The sequence below is a fragment of the Trachypithecus francoisi genome, unplaced genomic scaffold (assembly GCF_009764315.1).
Source record: "Trachypithecus francoisi isolate TF-2019V2 unplaced genomic scaffold, Tfra_2.0 Lachesis_group4, whole genome shotgun sequence".
Classification (NCBI taxonomy): Eukaryota; Metazoa; Chordata; class Mammalia; order Primates; family Cercopithecidae; genus Trachypithecus; species Trachypithecus francoisi.
Window position 1 is genome coordinate 26,670,846 of NW_022681469.1, and position 20,266 is coordinate 26,691,111.

The 20,266-nt window shown below is 45.0% G+C and overlaps 1 protein-coding gene and 1 long non-coding RNA gene across 3 annotated transcripts in view; one reads left to right on the plus strand and one right to left on the minus strand.

Annotated features, from left to right (window-relative positions):
- PLXNA4 (plexin A4) overlaps positions 1-20,266 on the plus strand; it is a 526,156-nt gene that overhangs the window by 377,987 nt on the left and 127,903 nt on the right. The window lies entirely within an intron of this gene.
- On the minus strand, positions 9,983-13,414 carry LOC117072549. The gene is made up of 3 exons (XR_004432838.1): positions 13,375-13,414; positions 12,703-12,915; positions 9,983-10,197 (listed from the first exon to the last, which is right to left on the minus strand). It is a non-coding gene; the product is annotated as an uncharacterized LOC117072549 (long non-coding RNA).

Consider the following 20,266-nt stretch of genomic DNA (forward strand, 5'->3'; position numbering starts at 1 on the left):
ATATATACACACACACATATTAGTGTAATTACCACTACACTTGTGATATAAATATTGCCATCACTCCACACAATTCTTTTATGCCCCTTTGCTGTCAGTCTTCTCTCCCTGTCTCCAGCACCTAGAAATCACTGACCATAGTTTTTCTGTCACCATAGTTTTGCCTTTTCTAGAATTTCCTAGAAACGGAATTACACAATACATAGTCTTTTGTATTGGCTTCTTTCACTCAACACGGTGTTTTTAACATTTATCCATGTTGTTGCCCCTTTGTTACTGCTGAGCAGTATTCTATGGCATGGGGGAACCTCAGTGTACCCATTCACCAATTGAATAATATTTGAGCTGTTTCTAGTTCAAATTTTAAATAAAGCTCCTATAAACACTCTCACCCAGGTTTTTACATGAGCATAAGTTCTCATTTCCTCAAGTGAGACTTCCAGACTTTAGTTGCTGCTTAAAGCCCCTTCAGCACTTTAAAAGCTGGAGGTTGTCTCTTTCCATTTTTTATTTTTGTAGATAGATGAGAGCTGGTGTTACAGAGTTCTCCCCATTTTATAAACAGGGAGAAAGAAGCTGAAGTCTTATAGCAAGTTGTGGCTCTGGAGAGGAAACTCATCTAGGGAGTCCTAGGTTCTCAGCCAACACTATGACCATCAGCTTCTCTGATCTACCTCCCCTCTCCTCTTTGCCTCTAAGCTGAATTACCATGCAGCATACTACCCCAGCAGATAACTAAGTGAGGATCTTGCTATTCATCAATATAGCTTCCCTTATATTCTAGAATCAGGGTCAGAAGAAAAGTTGAGCAGTACATAGTTGAGGTCAGTCAGCAAGGCTGGTTGCAATTCTCAAGGTTGAAATAGCCTATAATGTGACAGGAGAGGTGTATGTGTGTGTGTGTGTGTGTGTGTGTGTGTGTGTTCAAAACCAATGAGGCATGAATTAAAGTGTTCCAGTTCCAAACAAAGAGTTTCCAGTGTGAGCTTAGTGTATTATATTTTTCCCCAATGTTAGGTTACAATGCTTCCACTTTCAACAATTCCAGAAACAACAGACATCACTCAGAGTGGATGACGTCTGCTCCATGAAGATGAAGGCTATGTAGGGATCATCTTCATGACCATTTTATGATTGCTCCATACAGGCAAATGCATTTGTTCAATTATTCATTTGTCAAACATTTGATGAATACCTACTAGGTAGTAGATATGGCTTTAGGATAGAGAGTTACAGAGTTAAATAAAACACAGCCTGCCCTTCAAAGCATTCATGATTATTGAAAGCTGACATGTAAAGACATAAATGACAATATAATGAATTAAGTGTGACAACTGAAGTGAATACATTATGGAGAGGTAACATGGAGAATGAATGATGAAGAAGGTTCTTAAGGAGGCAAAATATGAGCTGGGTTTCAAGGATGAATAGGATTTTGCTGAGAAAACCAGAGAGAATAAGGATATTTAAGGCAGAAGGAGCAGCATTACAAAGTCATAGGAAACTTTGAAACATTGTGGTGTCTTAAGGGAAGCGATAAGAAGTGTAATGTTGCTGGGACATAAATTGAGATGAGAGACTGGTGAAGACTGAAGAGCTGGGCAACAATTGTATCATCCTGTATTCTAGTATCATGCTAAAAGAACCCCTGGATTTTACTCTTTAAACAATAGAGACCAACTGACTTGATTTAAGCAGGAATGAAACTATGCAAGACTTGATTGTCAAGCAGATCAAACAGATCATTCTGGTGACAAAATAGTGAGTAAATAAGAACTAGGAAATCCAGGGCTAGGGAGACCAAGGAAGAAGTTTTTGTGATCCACTGCCAGGGGCTTATTTAATTTAATCTTCACAGCAGTGCTTATAAAAATTAATTGTTTTTATTTCCATTTTACAGATGAGAAACTGAGAAGTTTGTAATGTACTTGTAAAGCCACGATTTGAATAGTTCCATCAAAATTAAGGTCATGATTTAAGGCTGTAGAAATGGAGACAAAGGTATAGGTTAAGAGATATTGATCAGGTTAAATAGCATTGATGATAACAGAATGCAGGGAAGCCTGAAGGACATAAAATGTGTTTGCGAAGATTCCTGGAGTTCTTGGCCATTAGAAATTAGTTGTATGTTGATGCACTGACTCAAGTGAGATATGCAGAAAAAAAATCTACCTAAACCCTCATGTGTTTCCCCTCCTGGTAACAAGTGTCTTCCACCTGTGCTCTGATCCCTAATTCCTTCAAGCATACATGGGACTTTCTGTCCAAATTTTCAAAATCTTGTGTTTCTTCTTATTGTCTGTTTTTTCAGCTCTACCTTCAATGAAACTCAAGTTTTATTTTTCTCTTTTAAACTACAGCTTTGTTTCTTTTCTTTACCACTACATAATTTGAGTCTGTAGTTTAGAGTTTCTACTTTCATTTTTCCACCTCTCTTTCCCCAACCCTCTGTAATCTGGTTTTTCCAATGAAGCTACTCTTGAAAAGGTAGCCTGTGACCTCCTGTTGACCACATCCCATGGTCTCTGTTGAATTCTCATCCTCTTTGACGTCTGCTTGATAGTTACCTCCATCATTTCATGACAGTGATGTTGACCTTGGCTTCTCTATACTTAGAACTCTGATTATCAGAAATTCAACATGGATTCTTTGATCATTTAAGAGGCAGTGGAGAAATGGACTTCTATACCAAAGAGGTGCCTCAGCCTCTGGAAATATTTCCTTCTTAGCTTTCCCAAATAAAGCTATGTACCAGTCACCTCTGGGGTGGAGGGAGGGGACATTGTCAGGTATGTTTCTTGTTTTTTTGTTTTGTTTTGTTTTTTTCCTAAGTGACTAAACTTCCTGGTTTCCCTATCTATTTATTTGATGTCTTTGATAGCAGTGTAAGGTTTTATTGTGATGGTCATGTTTTTTAGACATCCAGATGAATAACTTAGTATATTAAGATGAGGTAGGATAGATTAGGATAAGCTTCAAAAATTCGGGAGCTTTAACACATAACATTTTATTTCTCTTTCATTCAAAGTTTACTATGGATCTGACAGATCTTCCAAGGAGGATCCTTTCCAGGTGGGCACTTAGGAATTGAGGCTAATTCCCTCTTGTGGCTTTGCTGTCTCAAACATGGTCAATATTATTGTTGCTATGGGGGGAAAAGGAGCTGACTGGTCACACAGTGACTTCAGTCTTTTGGTGCAGCAGTTATACATTTCACTTTTACTTACATTACACTAGATAGTCATATGGCCTCACATAACTGCAAGGGGGTAAGGAAGCTCCATTTCTATGTCTCAGAAAAAAATAAGAACCAGATATAAGTGAGTACTACTCATCTCCACTGCATTGAAAAGTTTCAAAAAACATTTTTCTATAATTCTCTAGTGATGGAACAAGTACTCATTCAGCTTTATATTGGTCATAGATGGTTGAGCAGCAACTCTACTCAGAGCCAGGAGAAAACATTCATTCATATTGTGTAGGCACTTTAAATGATAAAATTCTTTGGTTCTGTATTTCAGCACCAGAACTTGAGGACAGCTCCTCTGCATTGTAAATGATTCTGCCAGTACATCAGGTTTATTAGCTGTACTGATTTCCTGAATTTTCATAGAGGTATTGACATATATACAGCATAAAATATTGCAATTAAAATAATTCTTGCTCTCATTCCTCTATCCCACAAATTTGAGCAATTTCTTTGATGAGCAGGGACAGAATGTCAAAATGCCATTCTAAGTGGTTGGCAAGTCCATCTAAATTTTAAGGAACCACCTTTACTTTCTGAACTTATGAGGCTGCACTGCCTTTCACCCTAATGAAACTGCGAAGTAATTTTGGAATCATGGGGGAAAGTCTGGCTCTAGCCCTCGGGGGATATATTGAATAACTTGCTTCTTGCTGACCTCAATCAGTCTATAATTTCTAGACTTTTTAAGCTATTATCTGTGAATTTCTCCCTCTCTCTGGGTTCTTATTTGGAAACTATTCCCGTGGTACATATAACTTAAGGAGTCACAGGCATGGCAATTGTTACTAAAAGAAATTCACATGTGGCAGCTCTTTCCATACGTGGTATGGAAATTAATAAGCATTTATTTTATGGCAAAATAAAAATAAAACTGTAGGTAGGGCTACGTCCTTGTTTCTTCATATATACATGTCTCTTTACATATAGTGGTTTCTCTCCAAGTAAGTATTTAGGACGATGAGTTTAGTTCTTAGAAACCTGAGGGTGAACCGAATGGATTCTGAGCATGCTGGTGTTTTTTATTATTCTTGTCAACCCCTCAAGCACGTTTATTTGTGATTTCCCATTAAAAGTAGGGGCCTCAGCACTGACTTTCCATAATGTACTAGGGACAGCTCCCTCTCCCCTCTGCAGGACTTCCTGTTTGCCTCATTCCTTTCTCTTCTCTCTAGCAATAGCAATATCAGACATCCCAGCAGCGTGTTCCTGTTCATCCAAACCTGGCAGCCACTCAGGGAAAAGGACAACAAAATGAAGCCACATTCCCAGAAAAAGATAAAAATAAAATAAAACCTGCAGAGGGATATGTTTTTGGAAGGGCAACAGTTGGCAGAAAAAAAAAAGTCTTTTTTTGGCAGAAAAAAAATCAATGTGTTAGAGTCCCAGCACTGGGTCAGCTTTTTGTTATTTCTACAATAAGATTGCATCTGCACCTTCAGATCCTGCTGGCCATTTCAGACATGCCTAACCTGTCATCAAAACACTACCCAGTTCTGAAGAGAGCTGATGCGGTGCCCCGTGCCACTGTAGGCATCATGAGCAGCGTCCTTTCACTCTCATCTGGTCTGTAATGTTTGCTCCCCAGTCTGGTGGAGCTGTGGGGAACGCTGTGGTGGGAGGGGGGATGGTGGGGAGAGGCAGGGGGTCTATAGGACCTCTTTCTGCTCAAATTTGCTGTGAACCTAAAACTGCTCTAAAAGTCTATTCAAAAATAGTTTAAGTTAGAAAACAGGCAGTATACGACTCTTTTATCATTCCTTTAATGAATACACCTACATTCAAATGTCCTTCTTTGCTCTCATACCGCCAAATCTGACGTACCCAGGGGGCATAGAAGAATAGGAAGGAGAGAGCTGCCACCAATACTGGCAGCTGCAAAGGTTGAGGGACCCAATGTGGAGAACCAGAGGTGGGGGAGGACACATGTGTCCAGTGTCATGTGGACACATTCCAAATATGAAGACCACAAGCTAATAGAATAATAATACTTTGTTTTTATATAGCCCCCCCCCCCACATTTTGGAGGTATTCCAAGTGCCTTGCCAACTGAGACTCTCACCAGCCCTAAATGAAGTGCTACCCTGTCCCCTTGCTAGAAGCAGGGACAGCCGAGGCATCAGTAAGTGGGACTCAGGAAAGGTGACATGATACTCCTTCCCCACACCACACATTCACCAGGAAGGCCAGCAGTTGACATGCCACAAACATTCCTTGGTCAACTGAGGAAGCAACAGATGCTATTTAAGAAAAGAGGTCTGTGATCTGTCATCCAGGAAGCCTGGCAGCTTTCCTCCTCTCGAGGCACCAGCAGTCTGAGATGTCATGTGGGAGTAGATCAGTCCATAGGCACCTACGCTGTTCACATGAAGCATTTAGCTCTCTCTCTTAGCAGCCTGTGGGGTGATCCCCTGTGCTCCTATGTAAATAAGACCCATGCCCCTCCCACCAGCCACACTCCAACTAGCCTTGCTTCAGGTAATTTTTCATAAGTGTTTCATGAGCAGACCAGTGATTCAAACAAAATTTCAAACTCATGATGAAACTGGATGAGGGTAAAATAAAGAATTGCACAGAGTGGGCAGGGAGCCAGTCTTATATTTGGGATTGAGGAAAGTGAGGCAAAGAGGAAACTGTCATGCATGGTATTTCCATGGTGCTGTAGTTTCACGCTCTGATACCTTAAAGCAAAGAAGCTAGGGGCAAGCCTAAAGTAGTTTTACCTGCATGCATTCCTCTGTGTAATAAATTACTTTCTTAAGAGACAAGCGCAATCATGACAGGATAGGGAGTTCTGTGCCAGCCACATTGTATCTCAAGGCCCTGCAAACCATGGAGTGGCACTAGAGGCTGGCAAGTTCATAAATAACCCTCCCAGTCTATTGCATTTTTAATCACGGTGTGCACCATGATCACTAATGGCACTTGCTTATGGGACAAAGCTCCAGTATTTATCTTGTTTTAATTATATTAGAAAGCAGTGATATTCAATTAGCCAACTAATCAAGCAAGCCAATCAATACTGGTCCTGGCAGGATTCTCCATTGCCCGGCTTATTGTTCTGGGTGGCAGTGCGTGCATTACAGTCAGATGGAGTTAACTCTTGATGGCCAAGGTCCTGCTGCTGAGAAGTAGGCAGAAGCAAGGAAGCCAGAATTCAACTCTCAAACATGGGCAGAAACCCCACGGGTTCTTTCCTTTGCTTTATTACGGTGAGGACTTGCAACAGCCTCCATTTGGTTTGAGGTGTTATTTGTTCTACATAGTATGCCCATTTTCCAAATACATATAAAAAACAATTTCCCTGCATTCTGAGGATTGAAGAGCCGAGATTCCATATCATATAATAAGCCAATGGCAGAGCTCTAAGTTTTGAGCTGACAGAGAATCTAAATACCATGAGATGAGGGCATGATGTTTCCAAGGATTGCCATGTGGTTCCCAGCCCCACCATGTAGCTTAACAGCAGTAGATCACCCTAGAAAGCCTCTACCATGATTATTTGGGGCATGTGTGTCTAGATTCATGATAAGCTGGAAGATGTACTAAGTCAAGGTCAGAGCTGCTCTAGGGCTGAGGGCTCTGTGAGCTGGGCACACCCCTCTCCCCATTCACATGTGTCCAAGGACACCTGGTTTTAAGACTGTGTGGTTGGTTGTCCAAGGCTAGGAAGTGGTTGTTGACCAGAGAGGAAAGTGTTCCCCCTGGGCTATGCTCTTTATTCTTCATCCTCATCAGGCTCCTCCTACAGACACACCTGAACATAAACACGCGCATAACAACCCCACTTCCCAAGGTGAACTGATGACTGACATTTGCTCAGGGTTTCCTAGTTACCTGATTATTTTTCCTCATTTAAGAGGCAAGAGATAGTGTGAATTTGCTCCTGGATGCTCCTTACTTGGGTGGTTATGTATTCATCAGACCCCAAGCCTTGAGACGGTTTCATGAATTCCCACCCTTCACAGAGCTAAAGGTCTCAACTGGAACCTCTGTAGATGGTCTGCTGCTAGATGGGGATGGCATTGGAAAAGGAGAAACTATCCAGATAAGATGGGATTCAAGGATGCCCACCATTAGCTCACAACGCCCTAGCAAGTAGCATGGCCCATACACAAGATTAATCTCTTTGAAGCCCAGTCACTTTATTCCAAAATGGAAATAGTTCTGTTTGATGACCAGACTGTACCCTAGAAATGTCTTTTCAAATGTATTAAAGCTCTCAAGACATCCTTGGATGGAAAGTAGAAATCACTTGGTACAGCCAGGTCGATGCATATGCAGAAGGCCAGTAAGCATGTTGCTGGTTGGAGAAACCACCCAAGTTCTCAAGCTCTTGCACCTCTGTGGGCAGCTGACTCCCTGATACTTCAGATAAGCTAAGACTCAAAATCTAATTCCTGAAGTGCAGCTATCTGAATCCAAGTGAGTATGTGGAAAAAATGAGACATTTCACAGAGAGATAGATTAAAAGGAAAAGAATCTTAAGACTGCTATAGTTTCCAAACATTTGATGAGCTTCAATTCATTAAGAGTTTCGTAGGCTTGTTAATTTCATAAGAGCAAATGGGGCCCTAATGTCAGACAACAATCAGTAATTTGAAGGGGGTGAAAAAGAATAAGAAGTAAAACAGTCATTACCTAGCACAATGTTTAATCAAAAGACACTAGGAACTTTCAACTTCACAATAATGTTTTAAAAGGTTGGGGATTTCAAATGCACACAGTCTTTGACTCTGGCTGGCAGGCTGGAAAAATGGACATAGTTGTGATCATTGATTGTGATGGATTTTTAAAGTTCAGCTCCTCACCCTCCCCCACACACACCCAAACACACAGACACATACACCACACATACACACACACACACACACACGCTTATCCCAACCCTTCTTTTTTTCCCTAGAGCTGGATTTCGTTTGGGTTCCAGCCCAGTGAACATAGGGAAACAAGGCTTTATCATGGGATTTGATGTCTGCTGAGCCACACATTGATACTGAGTCAACTTTTTCTTGATTCTGAGCCATTTTAGAACTCCTCTTTTCTAATGACTTTTTCTTATTCCCACCCATCCCTTTTCATGGTAGTTAGGACCTGTGTGCACCTCCGTTTCCCCTGCTCTTCAGCATTGAGGGTGTGACCATGTGGTCTGTGGATTCCCCAGGCCCTTTAGGACCCCAATCCTGCACTGGCTGCTGGCTTCTAGATAACTGCCCAGAATGTTAGTACCCACGTGTGTGGCTGGTAGGGTCATAGTGCACAGTACCTGCAGTTGAGCCCTGTCCTATTCTTCAGGGACTACCCAGGTTCACATGTATATCTGCTAGGGTCTGTATACACTCGCTTCTGCTACACAGAGTATTCAGTTTGAGATTCAGAGATTCATAAATACCTAGGAAGGACCCCACTGATCTTGTCTGCCTGAATCCTGGCTCAATTCTTTGCCCAGGACTGAAAATGACCCCAATCCTATCTTCTTGCTGTTCTCCTGCCACCTGATCCTTCCCACGCACACCCTGCGTATTGCTACCCAATTCCTAATTGTTCGATTCATGATGCCAATTGACCGTTCAATTGAATAAATGAATAATGGTTCCAAAGGCTTCTCTTCAACTTTTAAGGTGCTGCATTGCCTGACCTGGCCAATATAGCACAGTACTTAGCCTGGGATAGACACCCAGCAAATGCTTGATAATTGGTAAGCAAAATAGTGTTTTTAAAAGTGTGGAAACAACCTGTTTCAATCTAGATGCTTTAGAATGCTTTTTAAACCTGGACAATCAGGCAGGACCCAGCTGACCCCAAAGCACAATTCAAACTCAACACCCAGAGTTTCTCAATGTTATGAACCTGGTATATGTTGTGGTTGGGACTCAAACCCAGGTCTCTTCAGCGCTCTTCCCACTCACTGTATCTAACCGCTTCCTGTGGCCTGCCATTGCTTGTTGCATTTGTCCTTGTTTAAAAGCTGATTGTATCTACTTCTGGGATCAAGTTTCTCTATTAGCATTAAAAGGCACAGACAGGGCTGGGCTCGGTGACTCACGCCTATAGTCCCAGCCCTTTGGGAGGCTGAGGCAGATCACTTGAGGTCAGGAATCTGAAACCAGCCTGGCCAACATGGTGAAACCCCACCTCTACTAAAAATACAAAAATTAGCTGGGTGTGACGGCAGATGGTGCCTATAATCCCAACTACTTGGGAGGCTAAGGCGGGAGGATCAGTTGAGCCCAGGAGGTGGAGGTTGCAGTGAGCCGAGACTGCGCCATTGCACTCCAGGCTGAGTGACACAGTGAGACTCCGTCTAAACAAACAAATAAACAAAAAACAACAACAAAAAAACACAAGGAGGACAGACAGTATTTCCCAGAGCCAAATGAAGCCTAAAGAGCAGGTGGGGTAGCTCAGGCCATTAGGAGCCCAGCATGGCCTGTGGTTTAGGTGGTATTATAAACCCTGCTCCCCCTGTGTATAGCAGAGGTAGCAGAGTGGCCACAAAAGCAAGCGCTGCCTACTTTTAAGTGTCTCTGCAAACCAGGGCATATGAGGCCTCATTTGCAGAAAAAAAATGAGTTAGGTGTAAGTTGGGGAAATTCAAGGTCAAAGCCAGGTTTGGACTGAATTATTAGGTACTACTCCCCAAGCCCCACACCAGACAGTTGACCCCACAATAATTTCTGGGCCCTGCAGGCTGCATCTCCCTAAAGATAAAAGCAATTTTAGTACCTGCTGCAGAGAACATGGAGCAAACTCCAGGGGAGAGGGTTCTGATGGGATATGGATTCCTTCATAACAATTACTACACGCACCAGAGCTTTCAATTTAATTAAACCAATTCTTCAGCTTTGGGATCCATCTCTGGGCTCAGTTGCTTTTCTTCTTTCTTTTCATTCTTTCTTTTTTATAATGTTCTTGCTTCTTCAGTCTTGTATCTGAGTGCAGCAGGATATCTGAAATAATGACGAGCGGATGAACAAAAAAGGAGAAATGATTTCTCTTCTGGTGCCTTAATGGAAGGCAGTGAAAGAACTGAATCAAGAAGTTAATAGTTACTATCATTTATGCACCCTAGAAAGCTTGATACGGCGAACTCTAAATTATCTTTGCTAATGGTACAGTAGTAGCAAATGAAATGATGCCATGGATCTGTTTAGTACTTGCTATTTCCCAAGCGATTTTCCACACAATCTCTCATTGAACCTACCCAGCAACTCCTTGAAGTTGGCACCATTATCTAATGTGACAGATGAGAAAGGTTAAATTACTTCTCAAAAATCACCCAGCCGATATGTGGCAGTCAGCTCTCAAATCCAGGCCTTTTGATTTTGAGTCCAATGCCCCATAAACAATCCTAAAATCTCGTCTGGGGTGTTACTTTCAATTTTCTCTCCCACAAAATCAATGCACACAATGGACAATTTGCTAGGTTTTAAGTGTCAGCTCCACTCCATCTTCTAGCTATGGGTAAAGGCTTCCAAACCAGAACTAGTGTGTGACAAGTTCTTAGAACAACCCAGGTGGGGTTTCTTACCCCTACTTTACAGTGAAGAAGCTGAGACTCGGAGACACTCGTAACTCAGCCCAGACGTGTCTCTAGCAAATGGTAGGCTGCTGCCCCAGCCTGCTCTGATGGGGTGCCGTGGGGCTGCTGGTTTGCAGGGTAGAAGTGCTGCAGACGCTTGCCTCCTGGTAAGCCTGTGCAGGGTGGTGGTGTGTGTGGATGGGATGGCCAGAACACATTTGGCATGGCCAGTTCTGGAGTCCCTACCCCACTGGTGGTGGGCCAGCCACACCAGGTTGCTTTCCACAGAAGTGTTCCCGTTTTGCATCTCTGCGAACTAGATGGATATGAGGAAGAACAGGAAAGTTGTGGGTACCCAGGGAAGAAGCTCAGCCTCCCACTCTCATCTGGACTTGTGTTTTCCTCAGTGGTCCTGTGCAGGCTGCCTGAATGTAAGGCTCAGGGGTCCAGACTTAACATAAAGTACTGGAAGCTTACGAGGGGTCACATGCCATAAGGAAGTGGGGCTTCGACTGCACTAGTAAAAGAAATTGGTTCCACTTAGCCACCCAGTATTTGTGGCTTCCTGCCCCCAGCTGTATCCAAACCTTGGGTTGTGGTGTTATGCAGAGTTGTGTGAACTTGAACCACTGACCTTAGGGAGTCGTGAGTGACAAGTGGTCTCTAGGGTCTGGCAGTCTGCTGATGCTTTGACCCCTTAGACCCAGCATCTCCGCCTTCCTCCCCAGCCTCCCCACTGAACTCAAGCCAGCAGAGGAGCTCTCCCTTCCCCCGAAATGCCATGTGAAGCAGATGGTGCCTCTCTCCTTAGTGCACATAAGGAATAACCCTAACAACAATATTAATTGATCAGTTAATTAATTTAAAGTTCTCATTGCCATGGGAACCCGACGTACATAACACTGTGCTGTCTCCTAGTAAGTGGGCTGGGAGAGGCAGGTTCACCCCATTTATCTGTGCCACCAGCTCTTTCCTACCTGCAGCCATGGGGCCACCTTGAAGGACAGTCCCACTCCCCTCTTTACCCCCTCCATGGAAAGGGGAAAAGGCCCATCAAGGTTTGCTGTCAAAGGGTCCACTGAAAATCAAGTTACAACCAGCAAAATGTGTTTCAGAGCATCTGGCCTCCAATCCATCAGCCCAGGACATCATTAATAACCCACAGCCTAATGACGGAGATGAATATTGGAGCAGGGAGCAGAGGGGTGGCAGCCCCTGAGCATCAAGGCGGAGGGAGAGAGTGACTTATGAGCTTGGTTCCAGGTGTAACCTTCTCCCCACCACCAAGCCGGGCCAGAATGATTTATTGATACAGTAAACGGATTTTTATAATTAAAATTGATTTTCAGTTTTAGCCTGGTCTGCAAGAGCTGGGTCAAGTTCAAGAAGGGAAAGGGGGGCAAGCCAGAGAAAGGAAGGGAAGTGTACTCTCAATTTCCCATATATCTTGGATTGTTAGAGCAGGAAGGAGCCTCTCATTTTACAGATGAGAAAACAGCAGCCCTGAGAGGTTGATCCATTTGGTCAACCTCTGCTGGTGAAGTAAGGCAGAGCTGAGATTGGTTTTGGGTCTCCTGGATCTCTGAGATACACTCATTTCCCTGGGACTGTGTGTGTAGATGCTCACAGAGCCACAGTATACTGTTGTGCAGGTTGCTCACTGCACAAGGACTCCTCGCTAAGGGGCTGAGTAGGGGCTGAAATCTAGCCATGTCTTGTGCGCTAGGGCGGAGTGGCTGCTACTCAGAGGATGTGTCAAAGGCACCATCTGAAACCATTTCTTTTGGTGGACTGCTTGAGACTGGCCAGCAGCTGCCCGGATCCTCAAGGGCTGTGCCCATCTGACCCACTCCCTTCATTCAGTGCCTGGAGGCTATGCTGGGGATGTTTATTGACAGCCCCTAGTGGGCTTTGCTGCGGACAGTGTAAATACCCTGGGGTGTGGTGTGTCCAGCCCAGTGTCATTCATCAGGCAGAGATGGTGACACTGGCAGTGGCAGTGGCAGACACTAATTGATAAATAGTGTGGGTGTGTCTGCATATTCACACACAGATGGACCTGGGCACATCTGGATTGCACTGGAGCTGCTGGCACTCCCACATGTGCACACACTGCTCTTGCTCAGTCCCTGCAGGAAAAGCACAGCTAGGAGAGAGAAAGTGAGTTTATGTCCATTGCCAAATTTCACTGAGCAACGTTTTTCTGTTCTAGCCCACCGCGGGCATCATAGCCACAGGGCTCTGCGTCCTCCGCCACCTCTGGCTCTCCACATTGGGTCCCTCAGCTTTTGCAGCAGCCCCAGTACCTGTGGCAGTTCTGCTCCTTCCCCTTCTTCCACATCCCCTGGGCATGTCAGATTTGGCTGTATGAGAGCAAGGAAAGACATTTGAATGTAGGTGTATTCATTAAGGGAATGATAAAAGAGTAGTATACTGCCTGTTTTCTAACTTACTATTTTTGAATAGACAATTTTTTAGAGCAGTTTTAGGTTCATAGCAAATTTGAGCAGAAAGAGGTCCTATAGACCCCCTACCTCCTCCCACTGTCCCCCCACAATCAACATCCCCAACCGGGTGATCCCTTTGTTACAATCAATGAACCCACGTTGGCATATCATTATCACCCAGAGTCCACAGTTTTCGGTGGGGCTTACTCTGAGGTTGTACATTCTATGGGTTTGGACAAATAAAGGTATCCACCATTATGATATCATACGGAGTGGTTTCACTGCCCTAAAAATCCTCTGTGCTCTGCCCATTCATCCGTCTCCACTCCCCCAACCCTGTCCAACCCCTGCAGTCTGACCCTGCAGACTCTCTGTAGATGGAGGGTCCATCCGAGCTTTCTGTGCCATTCATTTAGGGTTCCCTAAGAACTCTAAACCGTGAAGTGGCTCAATACTGTCTGCTAGGGTGGAGGAGGGACCTCTTTGGAAGTGAAGTCACCAGGAGATGTCAAGAATGCTCCCAGTTCTTTGTTTTTGTAATTACCATGGCACACAAGCAATAAATTAGGACAACAGTACCAATAAACACAGTTTAATGTTGCATCAAACCCTTTAATAAGTCATGTCTGATTCTATTTAATGATGTTATTCTTATTATTTTTCTTCAAATTGGGTGTAACTGGCAAACACATAGCATAAATGTCTGCACTGAGTGGTTATATCCAATAAGAGTTTGGATTAGGCAACTAAGTTTTCACCCAACTCTGGGATTCTTTGGTCGTGTAATTAGGTTAGTGCAGCCAACCTTTGCTTTCATAGTTATTTTTGTCTGCTTCCCAGGTGTTTTCTTGGATCTGAGGTCTGAATTGGTGTGGGTGGTTTCTCCAAGCATCACAAAAGGTCTAAGCATAGCTCCTACAGAATCGTGCACATGAGTGTCACAGGGACACTGATCACAGGGGACAGGAAGGAGGAGAGTGGAGAGAAAGGAGAAAAGGCCAGCCCCAAAGGCAGGGGCTGTGGTCAGGCAGGGTCCCCTGTTCCTGGAGTCATTGGGAATACAGGTCTTTCACTTCTGCTCCTTGACTCTGCTCCCAAAAACAAGCCTGCAGCAGCCACTGCCAGGAATGGCCTGATGTCAGCCCATTCATGCTGAAGTATGAGTGAGAGAGAGCCCACTAGGCAATTTTTGATAAAGAACGAAAGCAGGAAGAAGAAAAGGGAAAATCGAATGGAGTGCTGAGGCATGCAAAGTTAACCTTTCATACCCTGTGGTGTTACCAATGCCACCCTTTGCTCAGACCCCAGCCCGCCTTTCATTGACGCAGCAGCTATTTGGTCTGCACTGTTTTCAGATTCCCTTCACTCCTTGAAGAAGCATTGGCCAGGGAAGCACCAGGGGTGGGGAGGCCCTCTCTAGGCTTTGCTGAGTCTCAGTGACCCGACATGAGGGCAGACCAGGGTGGCCTTCCAGGCCAGGGCTCTTGTAGAGAGTAGATGGACACTATGGGGTGGAGCTTTCTCTCCAACTTTTCTGCCTTCAATGACCCCTTTCCAGCTACCCCATCCACCTCAGAGAGCTGGCTTTATTAAGGCCCATGCTAGCCAAAGATGCCTTAGCGTGTCAATGGTTTTGCTGGATTCTCCCTTGGCAGGACCAGGGTGAATGGCACAGAAAGCTGAGATAGACCCTTCCAATTCCTCCATCTACAGACAGTCTGCAAGGTCAGACTGATTCTTCAGCATAGCTGGAAAGTTCCCTCGGAAAACATGGGCCTAGGAAGCCCATGAACTTCCCTTCGAATCTACAGGGCCACAGCTGAGCATCTGACAGGGTCTCTGTGTCAGAACTAACGGCCCGCTCAGTTCTAGCAGCCTGGGAGACCTGTGAAGTTCAGGTTGTCCTGAAGAATTGGGCCACTGATGGGCTCCTGCTGCTCTGTGTCCCCAGACCATACCCTTGGCCCCAAGACAGGATGTGGATTCCCTACCAAACTACAGGCAGCAGTTGCCTCAGGATGTGGCCAGCCCTGAAGTCTGCAGCCCCTGGAGCCAGTGAAACAATTCCATAATTGGTAAAGTCTCATGAAGTCAGACATACCAGCCCCTGCTGGGTTGGGCCAGAGTGACATTGCACCAACACACTGAGCGATTGTCTAGAATCCTGCCAGGCCCCAGATGATAGAGAGCCTTATTTGGAGATGTGTGTCATGTAGAAGGAGACAGACCTTGTGAGGGAAACATGTTGGCCAAAGAGTGATTATAAGATATATTTGAATGGAAATGCTCCAAGCCAAACTCTGCCTTCATCATTGTCCATGATGTTTGGGGCAACTTGCCTCTGCAATCAATTAGGCAGCTGCTGCTCATCATGGGGGAGCTACAGTCACCTGGCCCCTGCAAGTGAGGGGACTGGAGTGAAGAAAGGAGGCTGCACCATGCCACAGAGCAGCCGTTGGTCACAGACACCTTGTGTTAGGGACCTGGCACTGCCACTCACTGGCTATGTGACCTTGAACAAGTTGCTTAACCCCTCCCAACCTGTGTCTTCATCTGTAAACTGGAGGCTGTCATCCCTGAGCTGGCTACCTCACCAGATTGTGGTCACAGGCAATCGTGGCTGTGAAATTGCTTATGAATGGGGAAGCCTTGTACAGCTGTCCAGTGTCATCGCTATGCTCGCCCCCACCCTGTCCCTGTGCCCCATAGCCTTCCACCTGCCGTATTGCTCAGATTCCAGGGCAAAATGCATAATCCTCAAATCACTAACTCCTCTGCTCTCTATGGTCAAGGCCAGTTGTCCCAAACCCAGCCCGTTAACAGGGTCATGGGTGGGGGAATGAGCGGAGCAGTACAGGGCTTTGAGAAAATACAGATGCCCACCTCCTGGGAATTTTGATTTTGCTGCTCAGAGCTTGGCCCAGGCATCAGCATTTTAAGGTTCTACTGTTGATTCTGATGCTCAGTGAAGTTCAGAGTCAATTAACCTAGACTCCAAATTCCTGCCTTTCCCTCCTCCTTAGCACCTTGTAAGTGCCTTGATTCTCCCCTTAAACTGTGAGCATCCCTGAGGGGTGTCCCACAACTCAGCAAGCAGTGGCATGGTGAGCTTGCCTGGGGAGGCACACAATCCAAACCAGACCCCACTGTGCCCCAGACTCTGGTCCAAGTTAAGCTCTATTCCCAGCAATATCCAAAGTAGGCTTAATGGAGGAGAAAAGCATTAGAAAATGAATTGCACGTATGGCATGCTACCTGCCCTGAATTGTCACATCCATTTTCTTGCTACTGCCTCAGTCCTGTATCCTGCAGGTTTGTTTGCAAACTCAGCAAATGCCCCATGTTTAATTGTGTCTGGAGGCTACATCCTCATGTCCCTGTCACAGCAGGGGTTGCTGGATTCTGTGCCAAATACCACCATGCTGGGCCTTACTGCCTGACCCTGGCCTTCCAGACGTGCCGTGCCAACTCATGTCCCAACATGCCAGCACGCAGCACGGCCTCTTGTGCTTGGCGAGGAGCCAGCATGATCTCCTATCCCAGACCCACAGCGCACTTGTGGTTATGCCTGTTCACAGAGGTCAGGGGAGACCCTGATTGAATAAAGAGCACAGATAACCCTGGCTTCATTTCATCAGATAGTTGGAAGTGTTCCCTGTCTTTTCTTAACTTTTCCAGGTGCTGGGGCAATAAAGTTTACTTGCCTGGGTTTTCCTCTTTTCCTTCCTATACTATTCAAGAGCAGAGCAAAAGGTCTCAGAATAGCTGAAGAGAGGAGAGAAAGAGACAGGGGACTGGTTGGAAAGTTCTGGGGCTGGCTGTGTGGCCAAAGCCCTATTGATAGGGAGGGGTTTTTTAGGCCTGGGGACCACAGGGCATCACCCAGTGGAGTCAGTGGTCAGGTTAGGAATAAGACCGTGAGGTCCCATCACAGGTTCTCTTCAGTTCTGACTCCTTTTCCAGCACTTACTTTTAAGGTAACTGAGGGCTGAAGTATTCAGCGATCACAGGGACACATCTGGAAACCTTTAAAGTTGAATTTTAAAATGGAACTTTGCATTAAGGGGAATGTTGTCTGTCTCAGGAAAAGCAAACCCAAAAGATGAGTTGGCCCTGGTGGTCATGCCTATAAGGACAGATGCTGGGTGTTAGGTGTGGATGGTCTAGGACTGTGTTGAGTGTTTTACATGTATTATATCATTTAATCTGCATAGCTTTCGGAGGCTTGAGAATATTGAGTGCACCTGACGAAGCTCTTAAGTGACCGAGTTAAGATCTGAGCATCAGCTCTTGGACTGCACAGTCCAGGTCCCAGCAGCAGCAGGTCCCAGGTCCCCTGTGACCCACAGACTCCTGGCTAACATTCAGTTACTAAGAGCCTCCACCTCTCTGCTGCCCCTCCCTGTGGGCTGCTACACTTTTAGATCCTTCTCCCAGGTTCTCCATCTACTGAGCTTGTCTGTCATAGGCAATGGCATTTTGGTATTGGGAGTTGTCTGTTGCTGTAACAGAGGCCTGAATGGACAGAAAGAGGGTGGCTGAGACTCCTGGCCTTTCCCCAGGCCGTCCACCCTGTGAATGGGCCCAAAGTAGCCTCCTCCCACCCCATCTCCACCCCAGGGCCAGCAATTATTTCTGAGCTCACTGAACCCCTAGTCTAAATATAGGTCTAATAGATATTTCTCATTTCAGAATGGGGAATCTATTCTGAGTCTTAGTTGGATATAGATCAGACTCCCCAGATGCACAAAATGTGAAATGGATGCATTACTCCTGCCACCACCACCGCTCACCCCTTGAAAATGAACTTCCTAATGGAAAGTAACTGGCCCGCTACTACAGTCCAGTGGGGTCAGCTCCTGGCAGATGGAAGTGGGAAGCTCTGCCTTACATCTGCAGCCTAGAAAGAATGAAGGCTGGCACGGCGCAGCTGGGTCTCCCCACTGTCCTTCCTGTCCCACCCAGAGAAATGCAAGGAGGGACATTGCTGAGCACTGACAACAGAATTTAATCGTCACCTAATAGGGGGTATATTTACTACTCCCTTTATGCATAGGAGGAAACCGAGGCTCAAAGACACACTTTTGACAAGTGGCTGAGCCAGGAGTTGAATCTAGGACTTCAGAAGTCTGTGCTTTCTCCATTCTCTCAGAGACGATGTGCACACAACCCTTTACTCACCCTCACAATTGTTTATATTAATGATAAATAGAAATGGTTGCAGTAAACTCTAGTGGTTTCATAATTCATCATTAGAAGTTGTGACAATTTCCTTTCTTAGAATTCAAAGTATATTTCAGATTGATATCACTGTACTTTTTCAAGATCACAAGAGCTAGGGAAAGGGCAGAGCTGAGGGTCCCTATCACACAGATAGATGAAGTAACCAAGATGAGAATAAAATTGAGGGAGATCCTGGAGTGAGACTCCTGGAGATTTTTCTAGCCATATGATAGTTATGATGGACTCTTCCGGCTAGAAAGGACGATAGAGATCAATTTATGTTGAACACTGAAAGCTAGACAGATGAAGACAATTGCTAAGGGCTTGCAGCAAGTGAGGAACAGGTCAAGGATTACAGCCCAGGTCCTAGGACCCCCAGCCCAGTGATGTCCCAGCATACCATGACTCCTCCACATGGAAACTAAACTGATGCAAACATAGTGCGTGATAGCATCTGCACATGTTGGGGCTATAGGCAGAGGTGCCCTGATCCTCGCCCAGTAACTTTTGTGGAGAGATGGTGTCTTCTCCATGTTGGGTGGAAATGGTGTGAGTTTTCTGCCGGAAGCTTCTGGGTGGGCAGGTGACATCACTGAATAAGTGCATTGCCAAACAATGACTTTCCCACCCAATATGGGATAGTTAATTTTATAAGGAGAAAACTCCCCCATGGCCCAGGGCTCACTTCCAGGGTGCTGCTGGTCAGAAGGTGAACCACGAGGGAGAGACCAAGCAACCAAGAGCCCTTTCCATAGTTCCAGAATATTAGAAATCTTGTGGGTATAAAGAAAAGTTGGGCCAGGTGTGGTGGTTCATGACTGTAATCCCAGCACTTTGGGAGGCCAAGGCAGTCAGATCCCTTGAGATCAGGAGTTCAAGACCAGCCTGGCTAATATGGCGAACCCCTATCTCTACAAAAAAGAAATACAAAAAATATATTAGCTGGGCATGGTGGTGTGTGTCTGTAGTCTCAGCTACTCAGGAGGCTGAGGTGGGATAATTGCTTGAACTTAGGAGGCAGAAGTTGCAGTGAGCCGAGATCGCGCCTCTGCACTCCAGCCTGGGTGACAGAGTGAGACTCTGTCTCAAAAAAAAAAAAAGAAAAGAAAAGAAAAAAGAAAAATTCAAGCTGTCACCCTAAAATAAATTTTGAGCTGCACAGTTAATTTAGTTTAAAAGACTAAAGGTTAAAGCATCCTTAAACTATTATTTTAATTTCCCAAGTCTATAATACCCTGTCTGTGAAAAATTCAAACTCCCCAAAGTTAACCACTGTTAGCAGATAGTAGGTATCTGCTAGATATCTGCTAGGTATCTCTCTAGAAGTTATTCTTTGCACAAGGTTCGCATATATATGTGTACACAGCTGCACAGTTGTCTTTTGAAAACAAACATTGAGTCTTAATATACCCTTTTTATAAAATTTGTTTTTTTTAACTCAAAGATGAATCATAGGCATTCATCCATCTGATACATACAGACTATTATCTTAGAGTGTAGATGTGCCATGATTTCTTTAGCCAGCCCCCTGTGGATGGATCTGTTGTTTCCAAACAGTCATTACTACATACAAAGTCACAGTGAATATCCACAGCCAACCACAGGTGTCTAGGTGCTAGTATTACTGCAGGAAAGATTCCAAGAGGAAGACTTGCTGGGTCATTTTAGGTTTTAGTAATAACTGCCAAATTACTCCTAAAAATGGTTGCACTAATCTAAACCCTCACCGACAGTGTCTAAGGCATAAAACCCTTTTAGAGCCCGGGCGTGGTGGCTCACGCCTATAATCCCAGCACTTTGGGAGGCCAAGGCAGGTGGATCACGAGG